This window comes from Elephas maximus, chromosome 15 (assembly GCF_024166365.1).
Source record: "Elephas maximus indicus isolate mEleMax1 chromosome 15, mEleMax1 primary haplotype, whole genome shotgun sequence".
NCBI lineage: Eukaryota > Metazoa > Chordata > Mammalia > Proboscidea > Elephantidae > Elephas > Elephas maximus.
Window position 1 is genome coordinate 36,631,211 of NC_064833.1, and position 21,444 is coordinate 36,652,654.

At 37.0% G+C, this 21,444-nt stretch overlaps 1 protein-coding gene across 2 annotated transcripts in view; it reads right to left on the minus strand.

Moving 5' to 3' along the window:
* ZFPM2 (zinc finger protein, FOG family member 2) overlaps positions 1-21,444 on the minus strand; it is a 530,635-nt gene that overhangs the window by 288,426 nt on the left and 220,765 nt on the right. The gene's annotated exons all lie outside the window — the stretch shown is intronic.

Consider the following 21,444-nt stretch of genomic DNA (forward strand, 5'->3'; position numbering starts at 1 on the left):
ATCAGCCGGAGTAAATAAAATCTATCATTTTTGGAATAGAAATATTCCTTCTTCCACTGAAGGTGATATGAGTCCAGGCTACCATTTTTCAAGGGTTTATTAGCCATCTTAGGAATTTAGTTCCTACTATCCTCACAACAATCTTATAAGGGGGGTATCATATAGGAAACCCTGGTGGTGTAATGGTTAAGTGCTACAGCTGCTAACCAAAAGGTTGGCAGTTCGAATCCACCAGGCGCTCCTTGGAAACTCTCTACTGTGTCCTGTAGGGTTGCCATGAGTAGGAATCGACTCAGCCGCAACCAGTTTGGTTTGGTTATTATCATATACATTTTACATATGTATATGCAAAGGATTAAAGAGATTAAAAAACTTGTCATGGGCTTGGCTGCAATTTAAAACCAATGTGGTGGGGACAGGCGGAGGGGGGCGGTGGGAACAGTGCACGCAGACTAAACCACAGCACAGACCTGCTTACTCAGTCATGTATAGTAAATATCATTGTCTAAACCATTAAGAATAGAACATATTTCAAGTGGTTTAATTAGGACCAGATGCCTTTTTCATTTGCACAAATTTTCTGTCAACATAGAGTCTATACAGAAGATATCATAAGACTTCAGTGAAGCTACCTTGACTTTCTTTTCCACCAGAGAGATCAACAGTTCATTGCTCATTGGGAGTTGAAGCTACTAACAATGATTGCATGACTCACTAGTCTGGTATAGCAGTTTGGATCTAAGGAAAAGAAGAATTGGCAACTAGAACCTGGATAAAACCCAAACCAAATCAGTTGCCGTCAAGTCGATTCTGACTCATAGCAACCTTATAGGACAGAGTAGAACTGCCCCATAGGATTTTTTAAGGAGAAGCTGGTGGATTTGAGCTATCAACCTTTTGGTTAGCAGCTATAGCTTTTAACCACTGCACAACCAGGGCTCCAGAACCTCAACAGAAATAGGAAAAAAAAAAACCAAAAAACAAAAAACTGAATTATTACTGCCATTATTAGGTCAACCGTAGCAAACTTCCTTTAATGGCAATATTTTATATTCTTAAAAAATGAGATTAAAAATAGTACTGACTCTCCAACAAGGGTGGCATTAATCCAAAAACACAAAATAATAAATGTTGGAGAGGTTGTGGAGAGCCTAGAACACTTATACACTGCTGGTGGGAATATAAAATGGTACAGACACTTTGGAAATCGATTTGGTGCTTTCTTAAAAAGCTAGAAATAAAACTACCATACGATCCAGCAATCCCACTCCTTGGAATATATCCTAGAGAAATAAGAGCCTTTACACTACCAGATGTATGCACACCCATGTTCACTGCAGCACTGTTTACAACAGCAAAAAGATGGAAGCAACCAAGGTACCCATCAACGGATGAATGGATAAATAAATTATGGCATATTCACACAGTGGAATACTACGCATCGATAAAGAACAATGATGAATCCGTGAAACATTTCATAACATGGAGGGATCTGGAAGGCATTATATTGAGTGAAATTAGTCAGCTGCAAAAGGACAAATATTGTATGAGACCACTATTACAAGAGCTCGAGAAATAGTTTAAACAGAGAGGAAAATATTCTTTGATGGTTATGAGGGGGGGAGGGAGGGAGGGGGAGCAGGGTATTCACTAACTAGATAGTAGATAAGTACTACTTCAGGTGAAGGGAAAGACAACACAATACAGGAGAGGTCAGCACAACTGGACTAAACCAAAAGCTAAAAAGTTTCCTGAATACATTGAATGTTTTGAAGGCCAGCATAGTGGGGGCAGAGTTTTGGGGACCATGGCTTCACAGGACATCTAGGTCAATTGGCATAATAAAATCTATTAAGAAAACATTCTTTATCCCACTTTGGAGAGTGGAGTCTGGGGTCTTAAACACTGGCAAGTGGCCATCTAAGATGGATCAATGGGTCTAAACCCACCTGGACTAAGGGAGAATGAAGAACACCAAAAACACAAGGTAATTTTAAGGCCAAGAGACAGACAGGGTCACATAAATCAGAGACTGCATCAGCCTGAGACCAGAAGAACTAGATGGTGCCCAGCTACAACCAATGACTGCCCTGACAGGGAACACAACAGAGAACCCCAGAGGGAGCAGGAGAGCAGTGGGATACAGACCTCAAATTTTCATAAAAAGACCAGACTTAATGGTCTAACTGAGACTGGAAGGACCCTGGGGGTCATGGTCCCCAGACCTTCTGTTAGCCCAGGACAGGAACCATTCCAAAAACCAACTCTTCAGACAGGGGTTGGACTGGACTATGGGATTGAAAATGATAGTGGTGAGGAGTGAGCTTCTTGGATCAAGAAGACACATGAGACTATGTGGGCATCTCCTGTCTGGAGAGAGATGAGAGGACAGAGGGGTCAGAGGCTAGCCGAATGGACATGGAAATAGAGAGCAGAGAGAGAGTGTGCTATCTCATCAGGGGGAGAGCAACTAGGAGTATACAGCAAGGTGTATATAAATTTTTGTACAAGAGACTGACTTGATTTGTAAACTTTCACTTAAAGCACAATAAAAATTTAAAAAATGAAATAAAGTAAAACAAAAAAAAGTACTAACTCACTATTTCAATCTATGAAATACAATAATCACAAGGTAGCAAGAGATATACCCAGAGCTGATATATTATAGCTCAAGGGAAGATGTTTTAACTAGAGCCGACTTTTAATTTGACCGCTTTGAAATGCTCATTTTATTGGATACATTCCAAAGCTTGCCCACATGTTCCAAAAGGGGGTCTTGGTCATATCATTCCGTTTTTCTAAGACCCATCTTTCCCTGCCTGCCCCCATGTTTTAATACAAGTCTTGCTAGCACTAATCATGCTAATGGTATGTGATCTTCTGGCTATCTTATTCAGTGTTCAGCGTTCATAACTGAACAGAGTACTTAAAGCCAACAATGTGTCTTGTGTTCATAAATGTGTCTCTTGAACCATCTCAAGGAATTTTGATTGTTTTTAACATGGACAGAGCCCCCATTATCTTGGTGCAAATAAAAGTAGTTCTTAACAGAAATCTGTTTTCTTTTCTGAACATTATGAAAGTGCCCCTGACCTTCAACTTGAGGAGTACAGCATTAAAAAAAAAAAGATAAGGTTCCACTGTAAACCATGAAAAACAGAAAGAGGACTAGCGGGAGAAAAAAAATTTAGCAAAGAACATCAAAACGACTCTCATCTCCTTTTAAGATAGTATGCAATATCCTACCAATAATAATACCCTGGGATTAGGAGGTGCAGAGAAAATTAACATAAATATCATATCATTAAAACATACCACCTTCATTATTAAATAGTAAAATTAATATGGCAATATTCCCAATATGACCTGGTATCTTTAGAAGTCGAGTTACATTTTATCCTTTAAGAACTTAGGGCTGAATAATATATAATTTATTCCAGATCTATTGCTGTGTAGAATTTTTACTTAAACTATCAGGTGATTTCAAACAGCATCTTTGTTTTAACCAAAACTAGGGCTGATTAAAACTTTGAAATACTCCATAACTCTCTGAAATTCAGAAGTCTCTGTCAAGATCTACTGCCTGTGTAGACAAGTTCCCATCTTTAATTAGAATATTCACAAAAACTCTGTGCCTAGCCATGTAGTAAAAAAATAATGAATATATGAAAAGTAAGATCAAATTACTAATTTTGCAAACAGTGATAAAGGGTTAAAAATAATGTCACACTGTGATCATATGTGACTACTGAAGCCCATGAACATAAATCTCCAGCATCCCATGTAACATGCTTAAGAATGACTCTAATCAGAGAGCAGACAGAGCTAAAGACTCCCTCTGGGGCTAAGCGTCTGAAGTAAGCTGGAAGGCTATAATCAGGTGAATATAGACGCTATAATTTTCAGAGACCCTCACAGTCTTTCTAGGCCTGAGACAGACTTTACAATTTCTTTGAAATGCTGAAAAGAAGCCCAGAAAAATCAAAGCAAAGGATTATCATCCAGACAATCCAAACTGTAGACTGTAACACAAAGATCCGTTTGTTTCCAAAGCAAACAAAATATTCCATTTGTGTGATGGAGTACTTGCTGAAATCCTGTTTATTATATGCAGTATAGGAACAAGGTTTTAAAACATTTCCTCAACAGTCTTGTATGCTGATATGCAATCATATCTGGGTTTGTCAGTGGCTGCCACTCTACTCATGTAGGATTAGACCTGAATTTGAATCATTGGCTCCTCCGAGATGCACATCAAATAGAACTTACTCAAGTAGCATGTGTTAATAAAAAGCTACAACTGTGGGTCTGAATGTATGTCACACAGAAACACAAAGGTTACTTGGGAAACAAATTGGCTTTACTTTATGAATTATGAAGTTTCTATGGAAATCTGGATCATAACATAAAGTAGTTATTTATTTAATGGGAAGGAGGCCAATGGCAAAGCTGTTTGGAATTTCCATTCTATTTATTCCCCTAATGATATGCCTTCATATTGTTTGTGGGGAAAATTCTAAGAGCCAAATGGCGATACTCCATGTACTTGAGAACAATGCCATTTTATGATCTCAATGTCTCTGAACACTTGCTGATACTATGGACACATCTTTGGTCATATAGATGAAGGCACACTCCTAACTCCCCCATATCCACTGTCTGCCAAAGTGATCACCTTCAAATTTTAAATCTCATCATCTTACCTCACCCTCCTGCTTGGAAAAAAAAAAAATCAATGCCTTCCCATTACTTTTAAGATGAAGACAAAATTTTTAACACATCCTAAATAATCTGGTCTTTTCCCCTTTTACTCTAGTTTTCATTGAGCCTTTCATATGTACTAGAGCCAATGCACGGGCTGTTCTCTCTTCGTGAATATTCTTCTCCTTTCTCTAAGGCTAATTAGCTCCTCTTCATGCTTTAGCCATTCCCTCAGAGAAACTCTGGGAAAACAGACAAAAGAACAAAAAGGAGGAGAAGGAGTAAAAACAAGGGTTTAGGGAGTAATGCTTAGTTAGGAATGGTTTCTAGGATTAATATATAGGTTGTTTTGTTCTGTTGATCAAATTGGAATAGTAACTTGGTAATACAGTTTCTAAATTCTCTAGAAATATGCTTTCTTTACATAGCAACGGACCCTTCATATACATAAGGAAGTCTTTCAGTTTTTTCTGAAGATTGCATAAGAAGTAACACATTCCCCAACCATCAGCAACTGGGAAAGAAATTTGGTGTTTTTTCTCTGTTCAGTCCTTACAAATTATGAAGATCATTTTGACCACCTGGAGGGGTTCCTGTCTATACTGTTTCAGCTTGCGCCAAAACCTGTACACATCTTCTCTTCTAAAACTGTTCTGTTTTGGCCAGTCTCATAAAGCTATGTTTATGAGAGTTACAAAATAGGCAAGACAAACATTATGTTAATTGTCTTTTTCATTCCAGTGGGACTTAGGAAAAGTAGTTTCAGGTTGCTGTATGTTCATATGATGGTCTTTTGCATAGTCTTGTATGTGTAATATAAATGTTGAGAAATATGTTCAAAGCTCATTTATTCCTTCTGCACATAAATCAGATATGTTAATTCTACACAATCTTTAATTTGCTGAAGCATTACCAGAATTTATGATTAAAAAGGTACAGTTCTGAATACTGATGCAGCGATACAGACAGCCCTCTCCTCCAGATGCACACAGAATCTTCCAGTTCTGGAATCTTTGCTATGATTTCTTCTATTACAGCAAGTTAGTGCCACTGGTAATCTCTCTTCTGTTTTGCTTTCTTCTGTAGCTGCAGTAAATGTGCTAAACAGACCAAGAATTAGCTCAGCAGAGTAGGTACATTGTACACCTGATGACTTCAATAAGTGAGCAGAATTATGTAACAGGAATGTAAAATGCACAAGCCTTACATCAAAATCAACAGGAGCGGGTGAACATTTTCACTGCATCTTTTTTATTCTAAAAGAAAGTTGAGCAAAAAAATCATATACGTAGTTAAGTCGTCTGTTCATTAACATCAGGGAAAAATCTTTTTTTTTTAAAGAAAAATCTTAACGTTTCTATTAGCTTTTTAAAAACACAAAAACTGTGATTTCCTTGGGAAGAATGAAGAATTGTCTTGAGACTCCAGAGCAGTAAAATTAAAATTTTTCTTATTTTGTCACTTTCTTCGCATCTGACCTTCTGTATTACTACTTTGTGGAGTAAAACAGATTTTTTTTTTTTTTTAGAGATTCAATCCTCAACTTGTGAAGGGATATTCTGTGCCTTCAAAACATTCATATCATTTACTTTGGAATTTTTTTTAGAGATTCAATCCTCAACTTGTGAAGGGATATTCTGTGCCTTCAAAACATTCATATCATTTATTTTGGAATTACATTAATATATAAAACAAGGCATTCCCCCTAAACCCTATTTTTCTCCTTATACTATTAAAAAAAAAAACCAACCAACCAACTCATTGCCATCGAGTTGATTCTGACTTATAGTGACCCTACAGCACAGAGCAGAACTATCCCACAGCGTTTCCAAGGAGTGCCTAGTGGATTCGAACTGCGGACCTCTTGGTTAGCAGCCGTAGCTCTTAACCTCTACACCACCAGGGCTTCCCTTTATACTATATAGAATATAAATTTGATTTTGAGGTTACCAACAGGAACAGTAATTTATTTGGACAGTTTTTATGACCAAGTATGGTAGCAGAAGAGTTCTTTGGAATTTTTTATTTTTTTTATGTAAGCCATTAACACCTTCAGAGTTTTTATCTAAATATCTTTAGCAAGAGTTTGGAAAATAGGTAGTCATTATATTCTGCATGTCAAAACAAACAGTGTTTTCATCTTTAAAAGTGACTCTGGAAGAATTCCCTCTTTCCAAAGGAAATGAGGCGTACATGAAGTGAGACGCAGCTCAATCCACACTCTGCTCACCAACCTCGCTGCTATCTCAGTAACTCCTATTGCTCACCAACCTCGCTGCCATCTCAGTAACTCCTATCACTGGAACAGAAATGGCTTTTGTAAACATCTCCATAACTCAGACCTCCAGCACAATAAGAGTGGTCTGTAGCCTAGGTGCTGGGTTTCCATTGTAGCCATTCAGCAATGGACAACAAATGCTTTGAGATGGTTATTAAAAAAGGGGTTTCAGCCAAATAGCCACACTTCATTAAATATACTGAGCAGCCATCACAGGATATTTAAATGAAATTGTATATAAAATGCTAGACACCATTATATTTGAACATTAGCTCAATATGTTAGGTTTGCCTGCTGCCTGGGTTTGTATCATATATTGTAGAGCTCAGAACTTAGTGAAGTATCTTGTCTTTAATAGTGTAAATGGTCAACTGCGTATGTTATGGAAAGAGATCTGGAACTAAAGTATGTGGCAGGACACCAAATTGTCATGAGGTTAAACCACTAATGGTTATAAGATTTTGGGAAGATTAGGGGAGTCTGCTTGCTCCATAGGATAACACCTTTTACAGAGCTATAAAAAGTCTCCCACTGTGGACAAAAATTGCTGGCACACCTCTTTGAAAGCAGGTGCCAAAGACTGCAATTGTGAATTATAATACATCTATTAATGTGACAGCTTGACTTTTATTTATACTTAAGAATTTGATAGGCATACTTTAGACATGAATCTCATCTTTTTCTCTTATCATTTCACATTTAATTTTCTATGCAACGACATTCGTAGGTACATGAACTACTAAAAAATCAAGGTGGCATGTTTTCACTGTAACTGAGCTCAGCTTCTTGCTCTGTTTCCCACCACTTTATTTGGTGAGCTGCTGCTTCCTGAGCATGTGTGCCTACTTGGGCCTGTGTGATGACTTCAAGGAATTTCAGAATATAATGCTGGGTGGTATGTGGCTTTTGGGTTATGTGGCTAGGAGGGCACTTGGCAGATGGCAGTGAACTTGTGAGTGTCTGGGTTGCACTCATTTATTGGTTCAGCTCTAACTTATAAGTTTCAATACAGAGCTTAAACAAAACAAAACAAAAACTCTGCCCTAATTTAACCTGCCCATTTTTCTACAGTCATATGAGCATTTTCAGTATCTATTGAGTGCAAAAACAAGAAAACTTTGTCCTTTTGCTCCTTAAATATTTTTAGATTTTATTCTTCTGGCCTAAAGAATGATGTTCTCCCCTCTCACCAGTTGTCAGGTTCTTGTTAGACGCTGTGGAGTTAGTTTCAACTCACAGAGACCCCATGTGTAACAGAACAAAACACTGCCAGTCCTGTGCCATCTTCACAATTCTTGCTATGTTTGAGCCCATTGTTGGCAGCCGCTGTGCCAATCCATCTCATTGAGGGTCTTCTTCTTTTTCGATGACCCTTTACCAACACGATGTCTTTCTCTAAGGATTGGTACCTCCTGATAACATGTTCAAAGTAAGTGAGATGAAGTCTTGCTATCCTCATTTCTAAGGACAATTCTGGTACTCTCTGCAAAAATTGAGGCTCTTTTGAAGTTTTAAGTGATAACCCTTGATAGTTCACAGGTTGAGCAAAGGAGAATACTTTCAAAAACACTGACAGACTACATATGTTGAATCATTCCTGTCCCTAGAAACACTCTCTTTGAGGTTTCTGAAATTTGAAATATGCCTAGAGAGAGGATTGCTGCTTTTATTTATTTAACAAATACTTTTATACTGCTTCCTGTACCCCAGGCTGTTCTATGCAATTTACAAATATTCATTTGTTTAATCTTTATAGCAATGCTATGAAATGCATACTGTTATTATTTTAAACATAAACAAATTGAGGCACAAGGAAGTTAAGTAACTTGTTTAAGGTCTCAGAGCTGGTAAATGAAGGCAGCCTACTCTGAGAAGGCAGGATGGGGTCATGCTACAAGGAAAGAGAAAGAGGTAAAGAAATGCCCATCTATGAATCTACAAACATGCAACTTGGACTGCATATAGATTAGACAACTTAGTCTTACTTGTGATTAAATGAAATTAAAAATATAAACATTATTACATTTGTTTCCACTATTGCTTGTATCCCTTAAAACAGAGACTTCATTTTCCATGAGTAAATTAATATTTTATCCAAACTCACTACTTTTTATTACTGATGTTCCCCATTTTCATTGATCAAAATTTTTACTACTTTTAAGAAGATTCAATATTCAAACTGCAAATGTAAATACGAAATTAGAAAATGTTAGCCAGAATGTTTCTGGATTTAGTAGGTAAGACCACCACCTCTTTTAAACATATGAAAACCAACTACCTTGAGCACTTAGGATCTTCCACTCACATCAGATTGGAACATTTTCCCAGCATTTCCTTCATAGCAGGAAGTAACATATGGTAGTGTATACGAATCCAAATAATATTTTCATTTTTTTCGTTATTTTTCTTCATTCTTATGGTTTTAATATGTGCATCAAGTTTCAACAGCAGTAGATACAAGTTACTGGATGAAATGATTAAGTATGTATATTAATTTTGAAGGTTTTGAGCAGCAGAAGCTAGTAGGATATGGGTGGGAAGGTTTTCAAGACGCAAGAGATTCTAGCCCTATAATAATGCAAAATATCAGCTAACTGTAGAAAGAAAGCCTAAAATTAAAAAAAAAAAAAAAACATAATCTCAATCTTTTGTAAAAATATAATGAATTAACTTATTAGAAAATATTTAATAGCTATAAAGAGCAAAGTTTACAGAGACGATAGATAAATAGACAGATAGATACGTACATAGATACATAGGCAGGCAAACAGACAGGCTTTACACCTTTACATGGATTATTCATTCCACAAACATTTATTGAGCACGTATCCAGCAAAGCAGGGTGATGAACACCTGTTCATATACTAAAAAGCTGATGGCCATTCAGACTTTAAGCCTTGATTATATTTAGCTTTATTTTATCTGTAAGTAAACTCTGACTGTAGACTCAAGCTACTGTTAGGGCAGCTTGCTTTAAAGTCCTTTGCCTGAGCACTTCAGCACATCAGTTTGTCCTGTACATGATTGAGTCATACGTTATATATACCATGTCTGCAGTAACTGAGGAATATTAAGTTCTATATGCTCTGCCTATTTCCATAAACATTACAAAATCAATTTAATCTCAGACATAGAATCACATCATCTCACCGCCTAGTCTTCTATATTTGAAAATTGAATTATACAACTCTTACTCCAACCGAACTGACATTGACCAAGTCTCCACTCTAATTTTCACACACAGAACATGCAGTTATATAAAAAAAAAAAAAAAAACTCTTGTATCAAATAACTTTGTAAACCTAAGTGGGTATATGATTTTCATAAAAAATAATAATAATATTCATGACTTACCAGTGTCTGGCATAGAATGGACCTCTCATCTCTAAATACATACATTTTCAAGGAAACTTGCAAGGCTTGTCTGTTTCAAAGCTCATATACCTAATAAAACTGATAGTTTAGAAGTAACTGTGCTGATGGCAACACAAAATATTTTTAATGGAACAAAAGCCAAACAAAGACTACTTACATCATAAATAAAAGATGTGTCTCTAATGAATGGAAACCCTGGTGGCATAGTGGTAAAGTGCTACGGTCGGCAGTTCGAATCCACCAGGCGCTCCTTGGAAACTCCACGGGGCAGTTCTACTCTGTCCTATAGGGCCGCTGTGAGTCGGAATCGACTCGACGGCACTGGGGGCCTCTAATGAAATGTAGTAAGAAATTAATAGAAAATTATAGTGAAGGTCTCTGTGTGTGTGTTTCAGTTTGAGTGAGGCACATAAAAGAACAGGGGACAAAAAAAGCTTTTAATGAGGCACTCTAAAGTTTTTACAATTGGATAAATTTGATGTCTGTTTCTGCAGAAGATTGTGATTGAAAATTTTTTTGTGGAAAAAGAAATGTCACAGTATTTTGATAAGCGAGAGATGAACTTTTTTTCCCTCCCTTGTGCCATCGGCAAGACGAAAAGAACAAAATGCATCATTTATAACCCACAGCTCAACCATTATCTCCTGGTGAGACACTTGTTTTAAAACACACAAGGGCCTTTTTTTACCCCTCTAATTTTTTACAAAGTCTAGAGCTCTCTGTGAGGCTCCTTCTCCCTTAGAGCCATGAAAGAAAGTTGACACTTGTGCAGTCGAAGTTTCTAGGCAACGACATAAGGGCACTTGTGCACCCTCCAGGTCACAGCCAGTTCTGAAGTACAGAGGAAGCTTACGAGCAGCATATGTCTCTTTGATCGCAGATACCATCTAATACTGACGTGGAGAGAAAATCCTGTTTTGCACCAAAAGCTTTACAGACTCTTTTCCTGACTTCACGCACCAAGTAAAGAAAGGATAACTTGCTCAAATTATTAGTCTGAACATTTCTTCACGCTAAAACTGAAAAGTCTACATGTATGTCTACATTTATATGTGTATATATATAATACACATACTTCTTCTTCAAACTGTATTCAATCCACACAATCAAATGAGTTTTCAGGTTGCATGTCATCCATTGAGAAATTATGGATGAGAGGCCTGTGTTACTAACCACAGATGATAATTCTTCATCTATCCAGAACTCAGTAAAGAATCCAGGAGGAAGTCAAAAAGCTCTCTGAGAGCCCAACAGTCAACACAAATCTATTCATTAATGTTGATGAGTTTTTCCTTGTTTATAAGAGCCCCCACCCTCAGGTCCTCATTCACTTTAAGAGTTTTACAATTGGGTACAGTTTATATAAGGGTTTTGTGCACTATTCTAGAATGTTTCTATGATTGCCAAAGCCACAACAAATTAGATAAGGCAAATTAGGAGGGAGTGATAAGTACAATATAGGCATCTTTCATTTATTTATTCATTTGCTACAAATGTTCATTGAGCAATGACTTTGAGCAGTGGCGGTACCATTGCGAGTCAAAGTCTCTTGGCTCTTAAAGCATAAATGATCATCACAAACCCAGTGCCGATCATAAACCCAGTGCCGATCATAAGTACCTACAATTATGATGGCCTTGACACATCATGAAAATGCTACATTGTGTTTGGTGTCCTCTATTTAACGTAGCATTTAATCCATTTTAGTATACTTTCCAGCATTTACACAGTTATATCTCCCTAAAGCCCCTCAATCAGGCAGTATTAGCATTTTCCCATACATTTTATATCTCAACAGAGTTAACACTTAACATACATGTGATGTGTTTAGAGGCTATGAGCATTTCCATATCATTATTTTATTTGACACTCACAATAGCTGTACGTCGGTACAGCTCTAAATTTATGAAATGAGAAAAAATATAGTTAAGAGACCTGCTCAGGGATCATCCTGGGAAGAAGCCAGGTCAGCCACACACCATGGCAGTTACACACAGTCCATGTCATTTCACTGCACTATTCCGCCACATATTCGTCTGGTCCCTTTTGACCATAAGGGGCCTGAACACCATTACACCAAGTAATGTCAAGGCTACACATATACAACGTGCATGCAGAATAACTTGCTAGTGAGTCCAAGAGTCAATTAGCTGGTTATGTTCTTTACATAACAAATCAGTTACATTCCTGTGTTTACTTCTTTTTCATAGCTCCTCTAAAATCAGGACCTGCAGAGAATTTTACCAACATAGTCACAGCCATCACCAGTGGGAAGGCAGTGGTAGGAGAAACAGCAATTGTCCAATGCAATAGAACAGAGAAGAAATCCAAAGCTCTGGAAGCTGTAATCCTTGATAACTGTAAAGGCATAACCTCGGCATCATTCCTGGTTAGATCCCTGCATGCTGTCAATCTTGGCATCGGTGACAAGGGGACACAAGAGTGGGACAAGCATTGTGGCTGCAGAATGCTAGGAAAACGTAGGACACAAGCAAGTGGTTTGAAAATGGCTTGTGATTTTGTACACCAGATCTACCTTTCTGTATCTCTCAATACCAAACAACAAAAAAAAATTCCGTTGCCATCAAGTGGAGTCAATTCCAACTCATCCTGACCCTAAAAGATGGAGCAGAACTGCTCCATAGGGTTTCCAAGGAGAGGATGGTAGATTAGAACTGCTGACTTTTGGTTAGCCGCCAGTCTCTTAACCACTGCACTACCAGGTTTCCTTATCTCCCAATAAAAGTCAAGTAATGTAAAGCTTGTATTCTCTAGAAAACAATTGTACAGTGTATCAAAATTTGAAACTTAAGAGGCATTAGCTTCCTTGGCCATGTATGAAAAAACTCTGAATTTACAGGCTAACGCTTTTCCAGAACTAGTACCTAACATGTATTATGTTCAAAGTACTATCCTGAGTACTTTTCATTTCATCACCTCAAAAACTTCTGTAAGATAGATATTTGTATTCCCATTTTACAGATGAAAAAGCAGGTAAAAGTAATTTACTCAAAGTTAGAGCTACAGCTAGAGTAAGACCGAGATCTAATGTTTAGTTCATTTCTATCCAACTATTATGCAGTATTTCCACTCATAATATTAACTGAGTGCCTAATTTATGGCAGCTACTTTACTGAGCTACACAGAAAGGCAGTGTAACTTCAGGGTTAAGGGGGCAGGCTTTGCAGTGGAACTGAGTCAGATTTTCAGAAAACTTCAACTTCCAAATGTGCATAGCCACATAGAGCTGATGCAAATAACAATTTCAAATCAGGATGGTAATATCTGAACTCTACAGATACTGAGCTACACAGAAAGGCAGTGTAACTTCAGGGTTAAGGGGGCAGGCTTTGCAGTGGAACTGAGTCAGATTTTCAGAAAACTTCAACTTCCAAATGTGCATAGCCACATAGAGCTGATGCAAATAACAATTTCAAATCAGGATGGTAATATCTGAACTCTACAGATGAATATATTTCCAATCTTGTTTTTCAACAAGAAAACATGTAGACTGAACTCTGCTGACTTATAAAGCATTATATTTTTATTCTGATTTTCAAAGTTGTATTATGTTGACAGCAGGGAATAGCCAACACTAATTTAGTTATGTGTCATGAGTTGAAGACGTTGCTCTGTCAAACATCGGCCCTTATTCTTCCTTTTTAATTTTTTATATAAGTAATGCCTGAATGTAGTTTTATAAAAATTCATGCAAAACATGTTTTTTTTAAGTGTAAATTTCCTTTCAAGCTTCCCTTCTTCTGATTCTCTCCCTACCATCAGCACTGTTAACAATTTTGGAGCTCATTTTATTTCTAAAAAAGTGAGCCAACTGATCAAATACCCACTGCTGTCAAGTTGATACCGACTCATAGTGACTCTATAAGACAGAGTAGAACGATTCCATAGGGTTTCCAAGGCTGTAATCTTTACAGAAGCAGACTGCCACATCTTTCTCCCTTATAGCAGCAGCTGGTGGGTTCAGACCTCCCACCTTTCGGGTGGCAGCTGAGCACTTTAACCACTGTGCCAGAAGGGATCCTTAATTGACCAAATAACCAAAAACCAAACCAAACCAGTTGCCGTCAAGTCAATTCCAACTAACAACGACCCTATAGTAGAACTGCCCCATAGGGTTTCAAAGGAGCACTTAGTGGATTCGAACTGCCGACCTTTTGGTTAGTAGCTGGAGCTCTTAACCACTACATCACCAGGGCTTTGGATTGATCAGATAGCATTTACTAAGTAACTCACTCTAGTTCATTGTTTTTATATGCATTTATCATACACCAAATACTCATATAAGCACAAACATGCTTTTGGATGTTTTGTTTACCTTTTCTTACACGAATATAACACAGCATTTTAATTACTGTTTTTATATCTGTAGAGGGCAAGTTCTTCCTCATTTTTTCCTATAGTGATCTGAAAATTATACATTTTATTATTATTTTTCTAATGGTCTCATTTGTTTTTTTATTATTTTACTCTGATTTTCTATGAATGACTTAAAGGAGATTCTTTTTTTAATGCATACATACACGCATGTATATGTAAGGCACCAAGATTGGAGGAAGACTCATTAACGAGTGATATGCAAATGACACAACCTTACTTACTGAAAGGGAAGAGGACTTGAAGCACTTACCGATGAAGATCAGAGGCTACGGCCCTCAGTATGGATTACCCCTCAACCAAAGAAAACGAAAATGCTCACAATTGGACGAATAAGTAACATCATGATAAATGGAGAAAAGCTGTCGAGGATTTCATTTTACTTAGCCCCACAATCAATGCCCATGGAAGCAGCAGCCAAATCAAACAACTTATTGCATTGGGCAAATCCGCTGCAAAAGACCTCTTTAGAGAGTTAGAAAGCATAGATGTCACTTTGAGGACTAGGTGCTCCAGACCTAGTCATGATATTTTGAATTATGGTGCTGGCAAAGAATACTGGATATAACATAGACTGCCAGAAGAAGGAACAAATCTGTCCTGGAAGAAGTACAGCCAGAATACTCTTTAGAAGCAAGGACAGAGAGACTTTGCCTCACATACCTTGGACACATTATCAGGAGGGGCCAGTCCCTGGAGAAGGACATTATGCTTGGTAAACTACAGGGTCAGCGAAAAGAGGAAGATGCTCAATGAGGTGAACTGACACATGGCTGCAACACTGGACTCAAGCATAACAACTGTGAGGATGGTGCAGGACCAGGCAGTGTTTCCTTCTGTTATATACGAGCTCGCTATAAGTCAGAATCTACTCGATGGCACCTAACAACAACAAAAAAAATATGTGTTGTAAATCCTAACCAATACAGAGGTTATAATCCCATTTTGGAATATGTTGTTCTTGTTATGTTAATGGGTAGGATTAATGTAGGATACATTTTGGGTCAATCTCTTTTGAGGTTAAAAAAAGAGCAAGATTACTCAAGCAGAGAGGAGAGCAGAGATGGGAGAAGATAGATGTCAAGCCACACGAAGATTGCTGAGGAACAGAAGAGACAAGCACCTTCCTCCAGAGCCAACGGAGAAAGCTTTCCCCTGAAGTGGGCACCGTAGATTTGGTCTTCTAGCCTCCTAAACTGTGAGAAAATAAATTTGTGTTTTTTAAAGACAACCACTTGTGGTACTCTTTTTATGGCAGCACTAGATAACAAAGATAGTCCTATTTCTTATTTCCCAGGCCTACATATATGATGTATGTGTGTACCTTCCTTTGGAACATTTTATGGAATTTGAGACTGCATGCGTAGTGGGCACATGTGCTCAGTCTACCATTTTGAATCCTGGGCCAGGATCATGTTATCTACATCCAATTTTAGCACATATGTAAATTGTTTGTGATAATTTTTACAGTGTAATTTCCCATGCTAGTCAAGCTGGCATTCAAAGTCTTCAGCAATGTATTGTGTATCTCTACTATCAGCTTATCTCAACACTTTAGGCTGCAGCCACCACCATAGACTTCACACTCTCTAAAATCATCCATAAGTCTTTTCTTAAGTTATCTAAACTTGGATACTTTCTTCATATAATAAAATATTTCCTTATCAGTTACTCATAGTTCAATGTTCACCTCAAAACCACCTATTCCAAAAATATATTTCCCTTATCCTTCCCACCCAGCAATTATCTAAATCATTGTAAATCACTGTAATACTTAGTTCCTCTATGACAATGCTTATCACAATACATCATCTGCTGTTATACATGTGTCTATCTTCCCCACTAGATTAATGCCAGAGAAAAAAAATTGTGTCATATACACACACATATATACACACACACATATATATACACACACATATATATAATCTCTCTACATTTTTCCCTCTTAAATAGTATTACAAAGGTTATCATTGGATTCTGCAACAATTGGCGACTTTGTTTTGCTTTTTTCATGTTGTGTTTGCACATTCGGTTGATATTAATGTGTGATTGACCTGCATTTTTCACTATATTCACAGTAGTTGAGAGGTTGATACTCAATTATAATACTAAATGTTCTTGTGCTCCCTTTATACAGTGCATTATCATATCAGTTTAAATGACTTGTCTGTTTAGATATCATTTTTCTACCTTTCATACTTTTTGGGGGGGGGTATTAAAAAAGGAATTGGATTCCATTTTACTATGAAATGTCTTTCTTAGTCTATGTCCCATTACCCTGTATGAACTGAACACTTCAATTTTTCTATCTTTTTGATCCCTACTCCTCCATTGAATAGTTATTTTCTTTACTATCACCTGCTTTGGAACAGTCTCTTCTACAATAACAAGATATTTATGTTCCTAAAAACAAAGGCTACCAAAGAACTCATGATATAAAACAATCGTTTCAACTAGAAAAGGGTAGTTAGAAACTGAAGAAATTTAGGGGAGCACAAAGTTTTTTTTTTTTTTTGGTGAGAATTACAAAAATAAAGGCAGTTTACAGCTATAACCAACCAAATCAACCAACCAGTTGCCTTTCAGTTGATTCCGGCTCATGGCGACTGCAGACGCGTCAGAGTATTAACTCTCCTCCACAGGGTTTTCAGTGGCTGAGTTTTCAGAAGAAGATCACCGGGCCTTTCTTCTTAAGAGCCTCTGGGTGGGCTCAAACCACTAACCTTTCAGTTAGCACAGCACATTAACCATTTGCACCTTTATATATACACACACACACAATTACTGAAAGATTAGTTAATCAAAATGTATAAAATCACACCTAAACTTTATTTCTGAGCATATCCTGAAGGGCACATAAAGCAAAATCCAGTCCATAAAAAATAACATCTGCACACACAAACCATCAATGAGAAAGCTAAGGAGCTTGAACCACAGAGTCAAATGTTCTTAGGCTATGCATGCAATAACTTTTTCCTGTATTACATGAGTTCCAAATTGCAATCTCATTATACTCAAAAATATCTGCATAATGCAAATTGTGTTTTTGCTTTCATGTCCAATCTGTGTTATGATATTCACAATGGACACTAACAAGTGTTTGGAAATCCAGGATCAGAACAGTGCCCACTCAAAAGGATCTTATTTAATTCAAATTATCTTATTTAATTATCACAACAGCTCTATGACAAAATTCCATGTATCCTTTTCCTACTCGTCACATCAATTGTACACCATAGCAAAACTGCTTAACCATATGGGCTCTGCAAATGGACTTGAATCTCAAGTTGGCTACGTACTAGCTATATGACATTAAACAAGTTACTGAACCCTGATGAACCTCAAGGCTCATCTATAAAATGTAGATAATAATATCTACCCCATGAGGTTGTTCAGAGGATTAAATGATTTATTTATATTTTCTATTTTTTTTTGTACAATGGTGCATGATACATAGCAAACAAAGAATGTTGTTAGCTGCCACTGAGTAGGCCTCGGATTCATGGCTACCCCCACGCACAACGGAATAAAATGCTGCCCATTCCAGCACCATCCCCATGATCAGTTGCAGATCAAATCCATGTGATCCGTAGGGTTTTCACTGGCTGATTTTCAAGAGTATCACCAGGCCCTTCTCCTTAATGAATGTAAGGTATATTTATTATCTTGTCCCCAAACCCTAAGCAAAGTTGTTCTTAACTAGCAAATATCAAAACACCTTATTTTCTTTAGTATCCTTAAAAGTCGGCAACATTGTCCTCAGTTATAATACAAAGTAATCTATAATTTTCCTTAAAAATGTGGTCTATTTCAATCACAAAATAGCCCCACATTGTCCATCTTCCAAATTGCAGAAATCTAAAATGGTTTAGGGAATGCTGCATTGCCTTGCTAGTGCCACACATTATTTTTTAGATGTATGCAATGTTCAGCTAGGTTTTTCACATCTTCCTTCATATCAATTATATTTCAAAGAGCTTGCTGCCACTGAAAGCACCTCTTTTCAGGCCAGCTCCACCTAGTTTTCTTCTCTGCTTTTAGCAGTTACGTGGTTGTAATAACACAAAGGAATCTCCATGATTTCAGTGCATGACTCATTTCCAGCAAATCAACACACACATTCTCAATTTTTCATGCATGAGAGATGTGTAAAACTATAAAAATGTTTGGACATTTGAGAAGACTAAATCAACAGAGAGTAAGCGTTTTATCAAATCTACAAGTGACATTAAACTTCAATTTGAATAAATAAACTGTACCATGAAAGACAAGTTGCTATCCATCTGAGCTAAAAAGATGAAGTATAATTGTATCTATGTTAATAGATGCACCAAGCACAAGGAAATCACAGCAGAGGCTCCTGTACGAACATACTGATGACTCACAGGTATTTAGGCATGATTTATAAACACAGATGAAAATGGTGACAAATATATGAACATATGAGTTACAGTTGTGGTCTGCCCCTCTTCAAAGATGGCATTCATTTTTCCAAAACTTTGGATATTACAAAAGAGGTGTCTATGAGATGACAGTGATGTTACCAATATTCAGAATGCCTTTGAACATTAACTGAGATAAAACTTACTTGGTCACAAAATTCTCTGGGAAAAAGATTTCATCAATTATTTCATTTTTACCCATGTTATGGTAATAAACAGTGGCTAACTCCAAAAGAAAAACAGTGATCAAAGTTATAAAAAATGTTTTTTTTTTTATTCCTATCATGAAGTTGCCAAGGAGAATCCCTTTTCAGAGTAACAGAGTGCATCCTAATTATATGTGTCATGACTGAGTCAAGACTCCTACTGCCAAATCATTCATTCATGGAAGCTAATGGTCCAAGCAAAATATTTTGTTAGTTAAGATCCAACAATTATTATCCTTGACAATGGTGACACTAGTTATAAATCTTACTTTGTTTTAACACAAATATCAAAACGTGCTTAAATCCATGATTTGATTCTATTCCTTTTTTTTAATTTTTTTCTGAAGTAATCACTGAAGTGTAGTGAGTGGTCTCACAAAACTTGTTTTAAAAGCCAAATGGACAAAAGTCAACAAATAGCTTTCAGGCAATGAGTAGACCATCCTCTTTATTTGTATGTCTTTGGACAGAGAACAACACTGTGGTTACAGCATGTGCTGTAGAAGCAGAAGGCATGTTTGAATTTCTATCTTACCACTTACTGATTGTGGGACTTCAGTTTCTCTCCCAGGAAAATGGGGATATTGGTGCCCATTTCATAGGGTTAAGGTAAGGATTACAGGTAATATTCTGGAATTGTGCTGGACACGCAGTCAGCTTTCTACAAATTTTAACTATTATATCTATCGATGCTATGATAACTGTATTAGACATCAGAGCAGCAAACATTATTCTCAAAGTAAAAGAAGGAGAACAATTGCTCCAAAAGCAATATTCCCTGCGCTAAAAAATACTGATTTCCTCATTATAAATATGCAAATACATGGCCACCTAAAGGACAGTCTGAGACATCAGAAATGGGTTTTCCTTAAATGATGCTCAGTGATAACTGTTAAGAGACCACCCTTTTTGAAGATTTAAAAGATATCAATTTAACAGGCCCATTGATTTCTCAGAATTGTAGGTATTAAAAAAAATAACTACCACTATTTAGGGCTGTTTGAAAGTATATCAGATAAGAACATCATTTTCAAATATTAACTGCCCCAAATGTATTTATCCTACAGCATTGCTTCTATTCCCACTAATTAAGCACTTTTCAAGAGAAGACTAGCAAACCCCTACTGATTGCATCTCCAGAACACATTCCGTTCTTTCTTCTCGTTGTCCCATGAGCCTACAATTTCTATCTGGTTTAAGAAAAATAAATTCCCCCCGTCTCAAGGGTTGTAACACGGGATGTGACTAAGACCAAGCATTCCATTTTCTCCTCAGAATGATTGGTTCTAGAAATGGACATGTGATTCAAGTCAGGGAGATCAAAATTAATGTTAAGACCTTTGTAAAAAAAAAAAAAAAACCTAGACACAAGTGCTCCCTTGCATTGGTTGTGTAGTGTTTTTGTAGTGTGTGTAGACAGGTCTGGACATTTTTGCTACCGTGAGGGAAACTAACTAGAGAATGAAGTTAAACAAAAAGTTAGGTCAAAGCCAGAAGATCAGCCAACAGCCAGACCCTGCATCCTAAAAGCATCAGGATCTTTTGGCCTTTTCAGTTATGTAAACCAATCCTTTCTCTGTATTAGTCAACTAACTTTTGTTCTTTGGTACAAACAAAAGAAAAATAATAAGTAATGGAAAAATGCAAGTGTAGGGGGTGAGGGTCTTAGCTTAGGAATCTAAAACAAAATGAAAGAAAACAGTGTCGTTAAAAAAAAAAAAAGGATTTTGACTAGAAGTATGTTCCTGGGGCTTTTGATCCTACTACTTCATTTACTGATACGGCATGACTCAAAATGAGAAGAAACAGCTGCACACATCCATTAATAATTGGAACCTGGAATGTACAAAGTATAAATCCAGGAAACTTAGAAATCGTCAAAAATGAAATAGAACACATAAACATTGAGATCCTAGGCATTAGTTAACTGAAACGGACTGGTATGGGCCATTCTGAATCGGACAATCATATAGTCTACTATGCTGGGAATGACAACTTGAAGAAGAATGGTCTTGCATTCATCATCAAAAAGAACATTTCAAGA